The sequence below is a fragment of the Dermacentor variabilis genome, unplaced genomic scaffold (genome assembly GCF_050947875.1).
Source record: "Dermacentor variabilis isolate Ectoservices unplaced genomic scaffold, ASM5094787v1 scaffold_22, whole genome shotgun sequence".
In the NCBI taxonomy this organism is placed as follows: domain Eukaryota; kingdom Metazoa; phylum Arthropoda; class Arachnida; order Ixodida; family Ixodidae; genus Dermacentor; species Dermacentor variabilis.
In genome coordinates, this window is record NW_027460390.1 from 756861 (window position 1) to 773536 (window position 16676).

The 16676-nt window shown below is 46.3% G+C and overlaps 1 long non-coding RNA gene across 7 annotated transcripts; it reads right to left on the reverse strand.

The window, feature by feature from the left end:
• Window positions 1-1086: 1086 nt before the first annotated feature.
• LOC142568581 (uncharacterized) lies at window positions 1087-15644 on the reverse strand. Of its 7 annotated transcripts, XR_012825475.1 has the most exons (5): window positions 15067-15643; window positions 14932-14990; window positions 13910-13979; window positions 12746-12961; window positions 1087-3065 (listed from the first exon to the last, which is right to left on the reverse strand). It is a non-coding gene; the product is annotated as an uncharacterized LOC142568581 (long non-coding RNA). The 7 variants fall into 7 exon arrangements; XR_012825474.1 differs by having other exon boundaries at window positions 12746-12814; window positions 13910-13974; window positions 14932-15644; XR_012825471.1 differs by having other exon boundaries at window positions 13910-13974; window positions 14932-15643.
• Between the last annotated feature and the right edge of the window lie 1032 nt (window positions 15645-16676).

Here is a 16676-nt window from a genome sequence, read left to right on the forward strand (position 1 = left end):
GTGCCACTGAACCACTGAACAGTAATGACGAAAGCATTGTGCGGAAATATGCAAGGTGATCAGGAAATGTAAAATGAGTCATACCCCCGATTGTAGCAAACTGTTGCAGAGAAAACCCATGCACGTTTCTCGGAAAGTCTTCACAAACCTATCACATGCTTCAGACTGCTCCTGTGATTCAGATGTCTGCGATAACACGTAAAAGTAGGTTCTCACGGGCACATCTATTCTCTAGTTCATGAAGTCTTCATTCCAGAGAGCCTCACCATGCCGCAACACGAACCCCCGTATTCATAAATGCATCTTAACTTGAAGCCCATGCTTGACTCGATTTAAATGACGCCTGTCATGAACACACCAAAAGAAACGCAATGAGCATCTTGGGCGCGTTCACACCATGCGTCATTTATATCAAGTCAAGCATGAGCTTCAATACATATTGCTGAATACGGCGGTAAGACTTGATAAAGTTTGCTATTATTTATTTGTCCAATGTTTCAGTTTTCTCATCAAGAATATCTAGCTTTTTCTGAATGCTACCAATTTTTGCTTCATTCTCCTTTTCACCACATGTGCTTCATGGCAATCTCTTTCTCCTTTCCCATGCTGTTGGCCAACGTGCAAGTGCTGTCTATGCACTAGACAGTTACGATGTGGTCAGCAGGCTTTGAATTTCTCTCTTTGCTTTTGTGATCAAGTCTGCCTGACCATTAGATTACTGTATACAATGAAAACAAAGCCTTTTTTTTTTCATGAAATGGGCAAGCACTTGCATCTCTTGCAAAGGATCTTTCAGTAAAGTTTTTCGTTCCTGCAATCACACTGAACATGCACGTCCATCATAATTTTTATGTATCTAGAACGCACCGCCAGAAAGAGTAACAAAAAGCAGCTATATTTTCAGATAGCACTTGTGGCTAAGAAAGCAACCCAAGACCAATTATGGATGGTCTCCATTTTTTTTTTTTCAACATGTAAGGAGCATTGTGCACACACCTCTCAAGCATAAAGGCAGCACGTATGAGCCATGATGCCTCAATAGCTCCCATGTCTGATCACCCAAAAGAAGGCAGGCCAAACATAAAATTTGTTTTTTGGAAATTCCGTTTATTATAGCTAAAATTTTATCTTGAAAACACAAAAAGTAGTCTTCATTTCAAGACCGTGCAACCTCTGGCTGTATATTGCAGAGCATGAAAACATGAAAATATACTAAATTGAAATAGCAACAGCAAAGAAACACTGGCTTCCATCTTCTGCAATGCAGAAGAGAGTGACACTGTACACGGTAATCCAAAGTATGGACCCAACTTGGTCGTAGCATACATGCTCTGTGCTGATGTAACTTTAATTAGAACTGAAGTGTGGCATCCACTACTCGCCTGTGTCATCAAAGGCCATTTCATGTTGCCACACATTCTTTATCTGCTACCTGAAAAGATTACATTACACCATGAAGATGACAAAGCTCACATGCATTAAAGGAAAATTGGTTGGCTATCTTGTCTCCCACACAACTCCGCCAAATACATGCAATTAGTGTAAGTATGCTAGTTCCTTGCACTGTTTCCCATAACATCTTTGTTGAAGGTACTGGGTAACAATATCTCAATCACTTCACAAACTGTGGAGATTATTGTTAATTTTTAAAGCAAACAGCTTTATTTGCCTCTTGACAGCACATGGCATAATTTGTTTAATGTAAAAGGTTGAAGCAATTCATCGGCATGTGCTTCACAATGTGCCTTGCAAAGATTCCTCATTAACAAATATACTGTTTCGAGAGTTTTCATTTCAGTTTGCTGACACAATGACAAGAGACAGGAGGGAAGCTATGAAGCTGCTTGTCTCTCCACACCAAAAGCCAGCACCTATAGACTCTGCTAAAGATGTACTTCTCAAAATCTGGCTACTCCTTGACCAATCCGTGCAAAAATGTTAAATACGTGAGTCAGAAGTTATGTCAATCAGGCTGCTGCCACTCAAAGGGCAAAGCTCCTTGAAACAGCAAAGCCCAAAAAACAAGGAAATAAGAGCATGTGCGAACGTTTCATGCTTTATAATGTAGAATAAAGATTTCACCAACGCCAGGAATGACACGCATTAGTGCCAGCGGGAACATCGTCTTGAGAATGGCTCCTTGATTTGGATTACATATTTCAACTAACAATTCTGCTGTATTGATTTACAGGTTGTATTTATGAAATCAGCAGCAATTCTGCTCGTACAGTTTGAGAAATATGCCAAAATTGATGCATGGTTCTTTCACATAAGAATTTGAAGGACAAATTCTAGGAAGCGTTACAAAGGCAGAAACAGTGTTCGAAGGTGTCAGAATGAGGGCCATGAAATGAGGTCCTTGACTAACCGAACAGTGCCACTGCTTCAGACATTTTAAGCATGAAATGCTTTTAGCTCCTGTTGTCAGCCACCTTCAATTAACCAAAAGCCAGAGCCATTATCCTGGCACTCAAACCAGCTCATCCGGGCAAACAGTCAAGACTGCAATACATATGCTAGTTACTTCCCAAACATGTTAAAAAAATATTGCTTTTGAGTTCTAAATATTTGCTCACAATATCACTCAAGCTGTAACTTCTAGTATGCTGAAGTTTTATTTGTCACTTCTAATAGCAACGTTCAGAGGCAGATACAAGGCACTGTACACTTGTCATTTTTTGGCACTGAGACACAGTTGCTTGTGCTCTTTTCAATGCCAGCAGTCCGCGAGGTCCACGGCGCATATGGTGGACCATGACGAGACTTGCAATGGGGTTCTGTCTTTGACAGGGAACTTGCTTCCATATGGACCAGTGTACAGTTGCGTGATGCGGGGGGGTGGGGTGTGCCATTGCGAATGTGCGCTACACCCATTTTAAGATTGTGGCTAGTAACATCTACAATCAATCTGCTTTGTCGGCAGCCATTTCATGCTTACATCTATTCTCGATTACAGGAGAGCCAGTATATTTTATTGTCACCAGAACAGCCTGAAAATGCTCATACAAAATTCTCCAAAGAGTGCAAGCGCTTCCGAGCTTTTTTAGTCTGTACATTCCAGCTATCTGAAATGAATCCAAGAAAGTAGTGGATGTTAAGGATATGATCATAGAGCTATGGCATATTACTTCGAGGTAGATGAAGTGGTACACGAAGGTTTCCTGTGTATTCTATTTCAGTGATAACATCATAGTGAACTGTTGGATAGGAGAGATGCCGCGCTAGTGCGGCCAGCATCAAGTGCAATCAAAACGTGGCTTTGCTGTTGTTCAAAGCAGATATTGCATTCACCCTACAGCAGAAAGGAAACGAAGCAACACCTTCAAGAAGGCAGTCCCCAAACAGCGAAAAAAAAAAAAAAGGTTGGAGGACACTTAAGCTGCGCCTTTAAGAGCGGAACACGATAGCATTAAAAGATCCCTGGCTGCTTCTCACGCTTCTGGGCAACTGCAGCTTATGCTTCTGTAATGTTTCCCTTGAAATGCTGGTGGCAAACGCTATGCACGAAGGCGAGCTTTCTGGGGCATGCCACTCCTAAGACATACCTGAAATGGCAGCTGGAAAAGGGGTTTGTGTTTGAGTTTCCGCACAACAGAATGATGTTTTCTCGCATATTCAAATTACAATCCAACGCTATCATGTCTCAAAGTTGTGTGCAAGCCATACTTTATGAAATTTTGACACATTATACTTTGAGAATTTTAATTAGTTCAGTAACGCCTATATGCCACGTGGAGGGCCTGCACGAATCAGGATGCATGGTTCGGGATAAATTTTCTCATATGGAAAAGGTCGCCAACACCACTGCTGGATTTTCAGCGACACGGGGCCCTGAACGCTATGGCTGTTAATACCATTGTGAATCAGTTCCAGGCCAACAGCACATGTGCCATGCACAAAAAAAAAATAAATAAAAGTAGATGCACGTGGGCACTTCCCAAAATTTTTTTACAAGAAAGGCAGAGGAAAAACCTTTGCTGCTAAGGCATCAGATGAGTAATGTGTAAAACATGCAATATAAAGCTTAATTTTACACCCGACAACGATTACATTGTAATGTAGATTGGAGACAAGAGTCTTGCAAGATATACGCTTCTCTTTAATGGCGGGCCAGAACAAGAGCGTGCAGCTTACGCAATTCATCGTCTTTAGTGGCACCGACCTTTGCGTGCGCCGTCCTGCGGTGCGGGAGCCCCACATCTTTGTGTCAATTGCCTCCCATGAGAAGAGCGACCGTCTCGGTTCAAAAAGCTCTTTCAGCTACATAAGAAATGGAGCTCCTCAGGTGCATCTCAGCATTCAGGTATGCGTATAGTAGGGTTTCATGCGCACTACACGAACAACTTCAGCGGGAGGACGACGACGTAGTGAACTGGGCTCAGAACTGCAGGGGACCACTTCGTAGGTCACGTCACTGAGGCGGCGTGTAACCTTGTAGGGACCAAAATACTAGCGGATCAACTTTTCTGAGAGTCCATGGTGGCGGACGGGCGTCCAGACCCACACGCAGCCGCCGGTATTGTAATGGATGTCGCAACGACCCTGGTTGTATCAAAGGGTGGCGGTATGCTGTTGGCTCCGGATACGATGCCGAGCAAGCTGGCGTGCCTCTTCGGCTCTTTGTACGAACTCTTCTACGTGTTCGCTGGTCGGGCTATTATCAGCCATAGGTAGCATGGCGTCAAGTGTTGACCTGACGTGGCGCCTACACAAGTTCGAACAGCGTAAGCTATGTAGTCTCCTGTACAGCAGCGTTATACCCGAAAGTCACATAGGGTAAGATCGCGTCCCACGTCTTGTGCTCTACGTCGACATACGTGGAGAGCATATCAGCCAGTGTTCTGTTCAGACGTTCCATTAATCCATTGGTTTGAGGGTGATATGCAGTGTTCTTGCGGTGAGAGCTATGCGTCAGCTGGAGAACATCCTGCATAAGTTCCGCTGTAAATGCTGTAACGCGGTCAGTGATGAGAACAGACGGTGCACCATGTCGTAGGACGATGCGGCGTACAAAGAACTTGGCCACTTCATATAAATTTACTTGCGAAATAGCTTCGGTTTCGGCGTACCGGGTTAAGTAGTCGGTAGCGACGACTATCCATCTGTGGCGTGAAGAGGTCACTGGGAATGGCCCAAGTAGATACATTCCTATTTGTTGGAACGGTGCTTGAGGAAGGTCCACAGGATGGAGAAAGCCAGTCGGTTTAACTGGTGCTTTCTTGCGGCACAGACAATCATGGCAGGTCTTCATGTACCGTTGCACAGAAGAATATGACCGGGGCCAGTAATATTTCTGTCGTATCCTTGCCTAAAGTCTTGGCGAATCCCAGGTGTCCCGCGCATGGCTCATGATGGCAGGCTCGCAAAATGTTGTGGCGTAGCGCCGACGGCACGACAAGGAGGTACGTATTGGGGCCGCTTCCGCAGTTTTTCCTGTAAAGGACGTTGTTGTGCAAGTAGTATGAGGATAAGCCGCACATGAGCAAGCAGGGTAAAACACCTTCAACTCCTTGGAGGTGTTTGATCCACGGCAGCAGCTCAGCGTCAGCGTGCTGGTGCTCAACCATCTTTATGGCGTCGATAACGGCGACAAATGGCAAGTCATGGTCAGGGTCCAATGAAGTCGTAGGGAGTGGTGCACGTGACAAACAGTCGGCGTCACTGTGCTTCCTGACAGATCGGTAGACAACTGTAATATCATACTCTTGTAAGTGTGGGCTCCAATGGGCTAGTTTGCCTGAAGGATCCTTGAGGTTGGCAAGCCAGCACAGGGCGTGGTTGATCGCTCACAGCGTTAAAGGGTCTACCGTACAAGTAGGGTCGGAATTTACCAATTGCCCACACAACCGTTAAGCATTCTTTTTCAGTGGTTGAGTAGTTTTTCTCAGACTTGGTGAGACTGCGGCTTGCATAAGCAACGGGTCGTTCCGCACCAGCTTGCCACTGCACAAGCACCGAGACTCTCATTGCTGGCATCAGTATGGATTTCAGTGTCAGCGTCTTCGTTGAAATGAGCAAGTATCGGGGCCTCTTGCAAACGCTTGCGCATTTCATTGAACGATTGCTGCTGCTCCTCCGCCCAAATGAAAGGCGCATCATCGCATGTAAGCCCTGTTAGAGGCTCAGCAATTCTCGAGAAGCCCTTGACGAAGCGCCCATAATATGCGCACAAACTAAGGAAGCGTTGGACAGCCTTCTTGTCTGTGAGTGGTGAAAACTCAGCGACGGCAGCTAACTTGTCGGGGTCTGGTCGGACGCCTTGAGGACCAACGACATGGCCAAAAAATTTGAGCTCTTGGAACCCGAAGTAGCGTTTTTCAGGCTTGATGGTGAGGCTGGCAGTATGGATCGCAGGACACCCTCGAGTCATGCGAGATGTTCGTCAAACGTGCTCGAGAACACAACGACATTGTTTAAGTATACGACGCAGGTTTGCCATTTGAGTTCAGCAAGCACGGTATCCATCGTCCGCTGAAAGGTGGCAGGTGCGGAACAGAGACCGAAGGGGAGAATTTTGAACTCATACAGCCTATCAGGTGTCACAAATGCTGTTTTTTCACGATCCTGTTCATCAACTTCGATTAGCCAATATCCTGATTTAAGATCCAACAAAGAAAGAAACTTGGCATGTTGTAGACGATCCGATGCGTCGTCGATGCGTGGCAATGAATAAACATCACGCTTGGTGACACGGTTCAACTTTCTGTAATCTTCACAGAAGCATAGTGTGTTGTCTTTCTTTCTAACACTACAGGGGAGGCCCACGGGCTGGTGGATGGCTGGATCACGTCGTCTTGGAGCATCTCTGTAAGGATGCTGACGGACAGGACATGCAGACTCGTCCGTAATAATGCGGTGTTTTGTGATACACTTGCGCCGCACTTTGGATGACGTTGAAAAACAGTCCACAAATTCATTCGCGAGACTCAGTAGACGGTCTTTCTGATGGTCTGGCAGAGCAGCGTTAACGTGAATCCGTTCTTTTAGGCTGGGGAACCCAGACTGCTGAGACGATGCGGTTTCCAATGTGGCAATGTCAGTAACGTTAGTGATTTCGTGAAGAAATGAGCTCAGTTCGGCCATGTTGTTCCTCGCGGTACATGCCGATAATCGTTGCTAAAGTTTGTTATCAAAACGACTGAACATTTGTTTTGCACCTGAAGAAGCCCTCTGGCTATACAAATGTGGCGCCCAAGAAGCAGGGGCATGTTTGCCTCAGCAATTCCTTCGGCGGCGTCCTCCATGTCGCATTGGACAAGGGTAAGCATGCTGCTCTTGGGTCGCAACGTGATGTGATCGTCAGTTACGCGAAGCGCGATGTCACGGTCGTTGTCATTACTGTTCGCTATGGCTTGCGTAGTAGTGAAGCTGACTCTAGACTCTTGCAGGTCGATGATGGACCGTCCGCCTGAAGGAAATCCATGCCGAGTATAAGGTCCTTTGAACATTCAGGAAGATTGACGAAGTCGCCGATGTACGTGAAGCCCCGAATGTTGACTCGTGCCGTGCACCGGCCCATTGGAGTTATGAGATGACCTCCTGCAGTACGAATCTGAGTTTCGGTCCATTGCGTCGAAACTTTGTTCAGCATACGCGCGAGATTCTGGCTCATAACAGACGTGTCCGCACCCGTTTCGATTAACGCCATGACCTCGTGGTCATCTGTGGTAACTGGTACGGAACTACACTGCTTTCTTTGCGTCTCAATTACGTCATATCGCGGTCCTTGCAGTGGAGGATCTTCAGCGTTCGCAACATCAGCGACCTCTTCCTCCGCAGGTTGTTGGACTTGGTTTTCCCGGGAGGCTGGGCTGAGTGAGCGACATCTCGTTGCTCTCAGCTTGAATAGGGGGCTGGAAGACCTGTTTCGGGCAGGTGACGGTGACCGGGGTTCACGGAATCGTGGGGCAAAGCAAACGAGGTATGCGTCAATCTCCAGGGCGCATTCACCATTGCACGGGCACGGCGCATTCAGTGAAAATTCACGGAGCCCAGCTCATTGGTAGGGACACGCCCTGTAGAGGTGATCGGCTTCACCGCAATGAAAACACAAGGGCCTCCGGTCTGCGGAGCGCCATACGTCGCTCTTGTGGGGTGGGTGTGTTTCAGCCATGAATGGCGTGCAACGAGGCGAGTGTCTTGTTCAACGGCGCGCACACCAAGAAGGTCCAGGACGTCGCTCACATCGCGAAAAATCGGGGACAACGAACTTCGTGCAGCTTCTGTATACGACATACGAGGTTATGGCTGCCGTACCTTGTGCTGTGGTGTCTCGCTTCGCTCTGGGACTTGGACTGCCTGCCTGATTTCCTCCCGGACGACCTCAGACAGAGCAGGTCGCTGTACCGATGCTGGAGCCACCTGAAGCTTTTGAAGCTCCTCTCGAACGATAAGCCTAAAGAGCTCCCACAAGGGATTAATATTGTCCAGGGATATAGCGAGAGAATCACGCGATAAGGTCAACACGTCGCGGTTCTGCCTTGTTCGCTGCTGCAGTGCCTTTTCCATCGATACGGCTTCCGCGAGAAACTCTGCAACAATATTTGGTGGGTTGCGTATTAGGGCACCGAATAACTCTTGCTCGACACTGCGTATCAAATTCCTTAGCTTCTTTTCTTCTGGCATGGACGGATCTGCGTGTCGGAAAAGTCGGCACATACCTTTGAGAAACATTGCAACGCTTTCGTTCGGCCTCTGTACTCTCGCCTGCATTGCAGATTCAGCTCGCTCCTTGCGATCGAAGCTGCCGTATGTGCTGATTAGCTGCCGTAGGAATTCGTCCCATGTCGATAGGGCCCTGCCTCACGGTTCTCAAACCAGGTCCGTGCATAGTCCTCGAGGGCAAAGTAGGTGTTGCGTAGTTTGCGCTCTGTAGTCCAGACGTTGAATTCTGCGACACGCTCAAAGTGATCGAGCCAGTCCTCTACATCCTCAAAGGTGTCCCCATGGAAGGATGTGGGGATTCGTGGCTGGTTGAGGACGACCTCGGTCGGGGCGGTCGATGAAGAAGGTGGAACCAATGTATTCATCCTTCTGACTTGATTGCGTAGAGGCTCATGCTCAGGTGGCAGTCCTTGAAGTCGACAGCTTTCCGTACCTGCACGGGAGTCAGCTTGACCGGACTTCGTACTGGGCTTGTAGACGGCGTTCGATCTGCGAGTGGTAGCACGTACCCCACACCTCCGCCGAAAAATGTAATGTAGATTGGAGACAGAGTCTTGCAAAATGTATGCTTCTCTTTAATGGTGGGGCAGAACAAGAGCGTGCAGCTTACGCACTTTATTATCTTTCGTGACGCCGACCTTTGCGCGCGCTGTTCTGCAGTGCAGGAGCCCCACACCTTTGTGTCAATATGCACAAATTGCACGCAGAATTGACGTCGACTTGGGGTGAAGGTCGCTTTCCGAGTTCTGCCTGGTGTTGTCTACAGGCAACAAACGCATTGGTGAAGAAGCTTACACAAACATTTTTCGTTGTCCTTCACTGTCTTTAGTCTCTGTGTATTTTCTACATATCCACCAAACCTAAATGTTTTCCTTAGGGTTTTTCATGTTTCATCCCTAACAGATAGTGCCCATTACAGTGTTGAAGATGTTTGCATGTTTTTTTCTTCTACGCACAGCACTTAAAGAAGAGCCATCCTGTCAGCCACCTAGGTCTACTCCTTTTGCTCAACTACATTTTTTAGCCCAATGATGAGAAAGACTTCTCTAGCGTACCTGAAGGTCATGAAGAAGTAGAACAGGATTACCGGCTGCGCGAGATATTTCAAGACATACTAATGATTTTTTTTTCAGACAAGATTCAAAACATGTTACAAATTTGTTAGCTTTCTTTTACCATTTTTTATAAGGCTATTGAGTAAAACTATCTTCATCCTCAATTACTGACTGAATTCATCTTTGATAGCAGCAACATTCTTGTATCATATAGCGTGTGTTGATGTTGGGCAGTCCTTCCACAATAACAGCCTTTAGGGAGTTTTTATCTATGTGTAGCTGTTCGTTATTCTCCTTCCCAGTAACCCCCACCATACATAGTGGCATGCAGATTGAAGTATTTGGAGCTAGGGATACTACATCGAGGTTGATGTGGCTTCAGAAATTTACCACCGGACACTCGCGAGCCATGCAGATGTTGTGGAAGCAAATAAATTATATAGGGTGGTGCCTAATGACATTGTGCCCAAAAAGCTTTACTATGTCACCTGGGGCTGCTTGGCTAAGGCCATAATTGGCTTTTGAGGGTTCTCACTCGTATCACCCCCTACCTCCTGGAGGAACTCAACCACTTGAATGGCACCTTGCCACAGGCATCAGTTATTTTTTGTCACAGATGATAATTAGACACGATTGCTTGTCTCACCCTGAAAACAATGTGGTTCGTGACATTTCGAGAAGGTGGTGATCTCCAAGTTACTGTGGTCAGTGTGTAAGGCGACTAGCACAACATAAAGTTCCATCTCGTGCATCAGGCAGAATGCTGCTATTTCCAAATAAATTTGCTAAATAGGTCACAGAGGTGATTGTGAAGCTGAAGTCGAGTGCTTAGACAGATTGAGAATGTTAATGGTTGTGGAGATTCAAAGCCGCATCCTCAAATACTTTGCGCAGCTTGCATGACAATGTTGAAACTGGAGCCTGTGTCCTGTGCACTAATATTTCACTGTTTTGTATGGCTGCTTTTATAGAAGACGAAAGCCAAACTTCTCCAGGTTTAAGACTGGTTTTACGACAGCTATGACAGAGCCAACTCCTTGGTGCATGCTTATGGTGACGAAGCCATCAGGAGCACTCCACACTTTTATGGATTACACAAAAACTGAACAAGCAAGCCCTATGAGCCAATTCCTGCAGTAGACCATACCCTTCAGATACTACAAGTCACAGCTTGGTGTATGAAAAATTGATGCCCAAATTCAGGGTTTTGGCAAATCCCTCAAAATTACAGAAAGTTCTTGACCACCTTTACAGCACCATTCCGTTGGTTTCGCTTTAACTGCTCATGCGATTTGGTATCTGGTGTGCCCCAGATCAAACACAATGGTATATGAATGATATTCATCCAGAACTTATATGTGTTGCTTGTCATATGGTAGAGGTTATCAGTTGGTGCTCAACTAAACATGAACACAACGACCTCTGCAGTACATTTGAGGGCACCCACTGTGCAAGAGCTGCCATCCACAAAGAGAAATGTAAGTTTGGCATCACAATAACATCCTACTTGGGGCACATGAACGAAAACAAGCTCAAAGCTGTCACAGACATGCCAAGACCATCCTCCAGAAATACTGCTGCTAATGGGCATGACCACCTATCTAGGTTTATTCGCTCCTAACATGCAAACACTACACCCATTGTCCAGCATGCTGTTTTCAAAGCATGGTTTGTCTGGAACCCACACAGGTTCCAGAATTCTCAAAATGGAAAGAAATACTTTCTTCAGATCCAGTGCTTGGCTGGTGCTCCTCAAAATGAGAGACCAGCTGCTAATCACAGCTGATGCTTTGTGCTGTGGTCTAGTTGCAGTGCTCAGCCAAAAGCAAGACGATGGGCAACATGTTACCAGATACGCCTCAAGATATTTTGCAGAGACAGAATGCCTGGCTATGTCCAGATATAGAAAGAAGTGCTTTCTTTCTTGCAAGCTCGAGATAAATTCTATAAATGGGGCAACAATCTGTTTCTCAATCTATAAAATGAGCACATGATTGATGCATTATGAGGCATAATGTACATCTTAGGCAAAGACTTTCCCGCAGCTGATACACTGTGAAGTTCTCATGTGAAGGAGAATAACAGGCACCACAAGGGCCTACCAAGATTGAAGCCTATGCATGCTGCCTCTCCCCACCTTCTTTACAACAATTGAAGAAAGAACAAGTGCTAGATTAATGCTGCTGCCAACTTTGCATTTTCACTCGAAAGAGCTGGACAAGGTGTTGCAAACTCTGAAAGAATTCTGGCTTTACAAGGACAATGTAGTCCAAGACATGTTGATATTTTGGCAATAAAACCATCGCGCCCAAGAAGCTACAGGAGCTTACCCACCCAGCACTTCTCACTTGAAGGCCACTTTGAAATCAAAAAATGCCTATCAAGATGACAAAGTGCTGCATCGTAAATACATACAAACAGCAAATGTCTTCAAGTCATGTCGTACATGCTAGCACCACAGGGCTAAGAGAAGGGTGACACTCCTGCAATTGGGATTCCGAGAAAAGCTGTTACAGAAGTTCACTATGGACATATTTTCTATTGGAGGGGTGTGGTGGCTCATCGTCACAAAATACTAGTAAGGGTATCCTGAGCTAGTACTGGCTAGTTTGACAGGACCTGTGGTTGCGACTCAATGCCTCTTTGTTTTCACAAGGCGTGCAATAGTGTAGTGGTCGTGAACCGCAACAAACTGTAGCTTCCAAAAGGGCGCAGCTCGCTGTTTGCAGAATTCATAAGAATTCCAACAAATGGCGTGCAGTCCACGCTACCAACAGCGCAATGATCTCACAGAAGCCACCATAAACTTATCCAAGAACTCCCTTGAGACGTCAGGTGATGCCTACAAGACACACGATTATAGACTGAGCCTTCTGAAAAATAGCTCCTCGCTAGTGCAAATGCTTACGAGCCAAAGGCTTAGGACTACACTTCCAGCTACTGCAAACAGCTTCTTTCCACAACTCCCGGACCCGAGGAAAATGAAAGTGCATGAGCAAAAGTGCAAGCAGAAACAGAAAACTTACTCTGATGTTGGGCATGGCATACAAGATCTACCCAATTTGTATCCAGACATTAATGTCCGAGTAGTTGACCTGGAAAATGCAGGCACACTTCAGCAGCCAGGAGATAAGCCCAGGTGATAGTGGATAGACACGGACAAAAAGACCATTCATCTCAAACAGGACACAACGAGTGCCACTGCCTCTGGCTGCATAATCAAGGGTTCGATGAAAGTTCGGCTGGTCAGGCATGGAAACGAAAAAAAAAAAAAATGTGATCTAAGAAATAATAGTCACACGACTATTATTTGCCGAGCATGCGCAGGAACATAGTCACAAGATTGACTGGGACAATGCCACTGTTGTTGCCAAAGAAAAGAACATGTCATCCTGGCGGCTGCTAGAATTGCTAATCGTTCAATTGACGCCAGCTACGATGAACCGGACACCAGGGACTATGCCTGCCATTTACACATGTTCATTACGTCACATGCTGGCTACATAAGTGACGACGATTTCCTGTCCTACTCAGTGAACAAGGAACCCGTGTGTAGTTCCAAAACGTCGGGTTATACATCAGACTTGGTCAGTGACCGTGAACCCCCCTTCATGCCTCTGGCTAGGGGAGACGAACACAAGCAGCCACACGACTGTACCGAAGAGGTTCCGTTTTGTAGAGATCCTGGGCATCAACACCATAGAAGTGGACAATGCATAACACCAGCTAAGCAGTAAGCAACATGACCCTTTTTATACAGGGAAGGATGTGCTACAAAGATGCTTGTACTACTGTAACGCTAATGTGCATGCTTGTAGAAAATGATCACAATAAAAAACTCACCTCTTGCCTTGTGCTCAATGTTGAGGCTACCATTCTGAATCACAATTACTTTATCCCACCTAGCTAACAGTTTGTCAAATCTCAACGAGGTTTTAATAAGACTCTTGTCTCAACTACCCGAAACGCCAGTCTGTGTAGTAGTGTTACACAGTGTTGGGTTCAAATCTGCCATAATCATGAATCCGAATGAACTTGCCCACATTTCAGTTATTCTGCAAAAGTATTTGGGATCACTTCGTTGCTTCTATATGCACTGCGGCAATCACAGCTGTGAAACACATTTAGGTCGTACTGAAGATGTCAAAGACCATGTAACATATGTGCTGAAAGGAGCAATGACAACTTACGACATTGACAGATGCCATTCAGATGAGTGTTGCTGTGCCAGTCGAAATTGCTGCTTTGACAATGGCTAAACTTGAGACAGAATACCACGAGGCAAAGTGAAAAGAGAACAAAGGTGCATTTTTCAGCTACATCACCTCATTGCTCCAATGCCCATGCATTTGATAATTCATTCATACAATGCGACGGCCTAGGCAAAGCCACGTTTGGATGAACCAATGTCTGCTTTTAAACATCACAAAATTCCACTTTTTCACGCACTAACGAACAATTGGCAGGTTTGAGGATTTACGAGTGTCAAGAAATAGTGAATCTGTCATTCATGTGTTTACACTTTGTCTCATTATCTTCGTATGATCAAGTGTATGCTTGAAAGCGCAGACACTACACTGCTGGCCTGCTAGCTAAACGCACTTTCAAGTGGCAGCTGGTGATAGAAATCTTCGAGCATTTGTCTATAAAAACGCTCGCGTAGATTTCGCGGTATGCTCATGCGCTTTCAGTGCAACGCACTGCGTGACACCTGCCTGTCAGGCCGAGCAGGAGAGCGCCAAGGGACGAAACACCAAATTGTTCATTTGGCACTGTAAATACGTATGTCTCTATTATAGTGTGCCTGTATATACACTTCGACGACGGCAATGATGCCACCGCTTGCAAAGTCGGCCAATTTAAAGAATGTGTCACAGCGTTCGCTTTCCATGTGTACAATCTAACACGGCGAGTCTCTTTTTTCATGCGGAAGCAGCCTTCTGGATCTAAAAACATTGATATCGCGAGCGCAACAGAACAAACGGGCGGTAGTGCGCATGAGGTTAAAATCGTAGTCCGCAAAATATGGGCTATAAAAAACGGCTCAAACACGTTACAGATGGGTGTCAATTTAAGGCGTGCAGTGCATTTAAAGCGTACTTTTAGCGAGAACTTCAGGCGGCGTGAAAAATGATGCCTAAGCATGCATAAATAACAAAAAAATTATGTACGTCCCAGATGAGTTGAAAGTGGTCGCGAACAGCTACCTTACCTGTCTATGTGAATGACAGGTGCAGCCTCTGAGCTTCTATACGATTCATATTCGGTATTCTATTGGGTACAAGAAAGAGTTATTACGAGGAAATATAAGGAACAGCTGGGGATAACCAAAAAAGCTGAGATGTACCATTGAAGCTCCCATGCTACGCTCACATCCAATTGACAGGAAGCCGCCATGGCACATTTTGACTACCGGAAATAGGTGGCGCTTAGAGCCTTAGAATTAGAGCTACATAAAGAAATGTTGAAACAGTTTTTCGTTTAAAATATTCTACGTGTTGCTTATTTTAATTGCCAGTTTTCGTTTTCATCCCTTGTCTAGAGAATCGCCAACAAAAAGCACAATTTACAAACTGTTGAGAACCGAAACCAGGGCGACGCACTCTTTGCGGGTACAGTTTTATTAACCTTGATGAATGCCTTGATGATAGTGCGCCGAAGCCAGCACATGCGTGCAAAGGCGATGGATGCTACGTTCATGAGAACAATATCTCGACATCGGTCAATGCTGCATAACATAAGCTTGCAGCTGTAGTTTTCACACATTTTTTACACATGGTATGCTTCGGTTCTTTTCGGATTTACTCTCCGACACATTTTAAACTGTGCCACTACGCACATGCCAACATTTCGTCACAATTTCTTTAAAGCGGCATTGAGTTCATCGAGTACACCGACAAAACATGCGTGGAAACGCTTTCGAGCACCTGTCTCAGCAATCCCGCCTCCCTCCGCTCCCGCCCCCCCCCCTTTTTTTTCCTATACCGCCGCTAATTAATGCACGTATAAGTTAACCTCCACATACAAATCACTCGTGGCGTGTCCCTTCACTCCGAATTAAGTCTGTGCTGTAAACTTACGTACGTACATGTACAGTGCTATACATCGCGGCTAGTCGCGTCGCAATCCCGTGTTTCTCTAGGTTTAACGCCCGTTCAATACCTATGTAGAATCCAACAATCGGTTTGCTCTGGCGCAGTTAGAAGACGATCGTCGTCGTGGTCTTTGCACACCACAAACGCGCCACGCACACACACACACACAACTAGATTGCGCAAAACGGCGCTGTTCCACGTTGCATCGCTTCGTTCGTGGTCGTGCTGTTTGCGCGAACGAACGCGTCACACACGCAACTCGATTGCTGTTTGCGCACGCCAAAACGCGATGTTCCATCTTTCGTTCGTGGTCGTGCTATTTGCGCATACACATTCGTCACACGCGCAACTAAATTGCTCTTTGCACACACCAAGCGCGTCACACACACACAACTTCAATTGCCGTAAAACGCGCCGTTCCACCTTATATCGCTTCGTTCGTGGTCGTGCTGCTTGCGTGCACGCACAATGAACCGCCTACTCTGCTACTCCGGCGAGTTGGCACAAACAATACTACCCACTGATACATGCTGATACTACCACATACTATCTGCGCTATGGTACAGTGGCTAGAATGTAGCTATGGTATATTTCTATGGGCCCCGCGCGAGCGAGCGCATGGGGACTAGGGCGTTTCAGGAGCTAGGTGCGTTTTTTACACGACACCTAGGGACCTACGCTCCCCTAGGGCGAAAAGTTACCTAGATATATAGTTCCCGTTGGTGCCGCGGGGGCGGCGCTGCAGTCGACCGGCTGCACAGGCGAGCGAATGTAAATGCGCGACCGGGCCGGCCCGGCGGATGCGTCACCTTCTAGTCTCAACGTGCCCGAGCGGCGCCGTCACGTGCGCCCCATCCAGAGC